We start from the raw sequence: 3,576 nt of genomic DNA on the forward strand, positions 1-3,576 counted from the left end.
CTTTATTGGTCAGAGTATTGAGTACAGGAGTTGGGAGTTTATGTTGCGGCTGTACAGGACATTGGTTAGGCCACTGTTGGAATATTGCATGCAATTCTGGTCTCCTTCCTATCGGAAAGATGTTGTAAAACTTGAAAGGGTTCAGAAAAGATTTACAAGGATGTTGCCAGGGCTGGAGGATTTGTGCTATAGGGAGAGGCTGAACAGGCTGGGGCTGTTTTCCCTGAAACATCAGAGGCTGAGGGGTGACCTTATAGAGGTTTACAAAATTATGAGGGGCATAGATCGGGTAAATAGACAAAGTCTTTTCCCTGGGGTCGGGGAGTCCAGAACTAGAGGGCATAGGTTTAGGGTGAGAGGGGAAAGATATAAAAGAGACCTAATAGGCAACTTTTTCACACAGGGTGGTACGTGTATGGAATGAGCTGCCAGAGGAAGTGGTGCAATTGTAACATTTAAGAGGCATTTGGATGGGTACATGAATAGGAAGGGTTTTGAGGGATGTGGGCCAGGTGCTGGGAGGTGGGACTAGATTGGGTTGGGATATCTGGTCAGCATGGAGGGTTTGGACCGAAGGGTCTGTTTCCATGTTGTACATGAGGGAGGTTTACATAGAACATAGAACAGTACAGCACTGTACAGGATTGTGTCGAGCATTTATCTTAATCTAAGATCTAACCTACACATCCTTCAATTTACTGCCATCCATGTGCTTGTCCAGCAGTTGTTTAAATGTCCCTAATGTCTCTGACTTTACTACCACCGCTGGCAGTGCCTTCCACTTTCTGCATAAAGAACCTACCTCTGACATCTCCCCACACCTTCCTCCAATCACCTTATAATTATGACCCCCTCGTGACAGCCATTTCTGCCCTGGGGAAAGGTCTCTGGTTATCTACTCTCTCTATGCCTCTCATTACCCTGTCCACCTCTATTAAGTCACCTGTCTTCCTCCTCCTCTCCAGTGTGAGAAGCCCGAGCTCACTCAACCTCTGTTCATAGATTGGAGGGCATGCCCTCCAGTCCAGACAGCATCCTGGTATATCTCCTCTGCACCCTGTCTAAAATGCCTCTCATTACCCTCTACACCTCTATTAAGTCACCTCTCTTCCTCCTCCTCTCCAGTGTGAGAAGCCCGAGCTCACTCAACCTCTGTTCCTAAGACATGCCCTCCAATCCAGACAGCATCCTGGTATATCTCCTCTGCACCCTGTCTAAAGTATCTACATCCTTCCTATAATGAGGATACCAGAACTGGACACAATATTTCAGGGCTTTATAGAGCTGCAGCAAAACCTTGTGGCTCTTAAACTCCATCCCCCTGTTAATGAAAGCCAAAATACCATACACCTTCTTAACAACCCTATCAACTTGGGTGGCAACTTTGAGGGATCTGTGTAAGTGGACCCCAAGCTCCCGCTATTCCCCCACACTGCCAAGAACCCTGTCTTTAACCCTGTATTCAGCATTCAAATTCGACCTTCCAAAATGACCCACTTCACATTTATCCAGTTTGAATTCCATCTGCCACTTCTCAGCCCAGCTCTGCACCCTCCCAATGTCTTGTAGCCCGCAACAGCCCTCCACACTACCTACAACACCACCGACCTTTGTGACATCAGGAAACTTACTAACCCACCCTTCCACTTCCTCATCCAAGTCAATGATTAAAACTACAAAGAGCAGAGACCCAAGAACAGATCACTGCTGGACCTCTAGGCAGAATGCTTTCCATCCACTACCACTCGCTGTCTTCTTTCGGATAGCCAATTCTGTATCCAGACAGCCAAATGTCCCTGTATCTCATACCTCCTAACATTCTGAATGAGCTTACTATGGGGAACCTTATCAAATGCCTGACTGAAACCCATATACACCACATCCACTGCACGACCTTCATCAACTAGTCTTGTCATATCCTCAAAGAACTCAATAAGGCTTGTGAGGCAAGACCTGCCCCTCACAAAGCCATGCTGACTATCTTTAATTAAACTATGTTTTTCCAAAGAATCATGAATCCTATCTCTCAGCATCCTTTCCAGTACCTTGCTTACCACAGATATAAGACTAACTGGTCTGTAATTCCCAGGGATTTCCCTATTCCCTTTCTTGAACAGAGGAACAACATTACCTCCCTCCAATCATCTGGTACTACTCCCGAGGAGAGTGAGGATGCAAAGATCATCGCCAGAGGTGCAGCAATCTCATCCCTCGCTTCCCGTAGTAACTTTGGATATATCTGGTCTGGGCTGAAAATGTGTTGCTGGAAAAGCGCAGCAGGTCAGGCAGCATCCAAGGAACAGGAGAATCGAAGTTTCGGACATAAGCCCTTCTTCAGGAATCTGGTCTGGCCCTGGGGACTTATCTATCTTGATGCTTCCCAGAATTTCAAGCACATCCACTTCCTTAATATCAATCTGTTGAAGCCTATTAACCTGGTCCACAGTGTTCTCACTATCAACAAGGTCCCTCTCTCTAGTGAATACTGAAGCAAAAAACTCATTTAGGGCCTCCCCTACCTCTTCAGACTCCAGGCACATGTTCCCTCCACTGTCCCTGATCGGCCGAACCCTCTCTCTGATCAGTCTCCTCACCCACCAAGGCTTTTTCATGCCCCCTCCTAGCTCCCCTCAGTCCATTTCTGAGTTCTTTCCTAGCTGCCCTGTAATCCTCTAAAGATGTGCCAGATCCTTGCTTCCTCAACCTTGAGGAAGAAGGAAGCTTACTTTTGACGAGAAGCTCCTCTTTCTTCTCCTGTTATCCAAAGCTCCTTCACCTTACCATTCCTTGCCTGTCTCAGTGGGACAAAGTTATCCAACACTCGCAACAAGTGCTGCTTAAACAGCCTCCATATTTCTGTTTTCAATTTCCTGTAGAACAATTATTCCCAATTTATATTCCCCAGCTCCTGTCTAATAACAGTATAATTTCCCTTCCCCCAATTAAATACCCTCCACACTGTCTGTTCCTATCCCTCTCCATGGCTTTGGTAAAGGTGAGACAGTTGTGGTCACTGTCATTGAATTGCTCTCCCACTGAGAGATCTGACACCTGGCCTGGCTTGTTGCCTAGCACCAAATCCAACTTGGCCTCCCCCCTAGTCGGCCTATCTACATGAATCCTTCCTGGATGCACCTGACAAAATCGGCTCCATCCAGACCCACATCTGCACTAAGGAGGTTCCAATCAATATTGGGGAAGTTGAAGTTGCCCAGAACAACAACTCTGTTACATCTGCACCTTTCTGAGATCTGCTGCCCAGTCTGTTCATCCATCTTAGCGTTCATTAGCAGAGGGATTGAATTCAAGAGTCGTGAGGTGATGTTGCAGCTGTACAGGACCTTGGTAAGGCCACATTTGGAGCACTATGTGCAGTTCTGGTCGCCTCACTTTAGGAAAGATGTGGAAGCTTTGGAGAGGGTGCAGAGAAGATTTACCAGGATGTTGCCTGGAATGGAGAATAGGTAGTACGAGGATAGGTTGAGAGTGCTAGGCCTTTTATCGTTGGAACGGCGAAGGATGAGGGGTGACTTGACAGAGGTTTATAAGATGATCAGAGGAATAGATAAGAGTAGA

General features: G+C 46.7%; 1 protein-coding gene across 1 annotated transcript in view; it reads left to right on the top strand.

Moving 5' to 3' along the window:
• The window catches only part of LOC122559893 (piezo-type mechanosensitive ion channel component 2-like), a gene marked incomplete at its 5' end in the record, with an annotated part of 241,404 nt that overhangs the window by 221,365 nt on the left and 16,463 nt on the right, over positions 1–3,576 (top strand). The gene's annotated exons all lie outside the window — the stretch shown is intronic.

The sequence above is a fragment of the Chiloscyllium plagiosum genome, chromosome 20 (assembly GCF_004010195.1).
Source record: "Chiloscyllium plagiosum isolate BGI_BamShark_2017 chromosome 20, ASM401019v2, whole genome shotgun sequence".
Lineage (NCBI taxonomy): Eukaryota > Metazoa > Chordata > Chondrichthyes > Orectolobiformes > Hemiscylliidae > Chiloscyllium > Chiloscyllium plagiosum.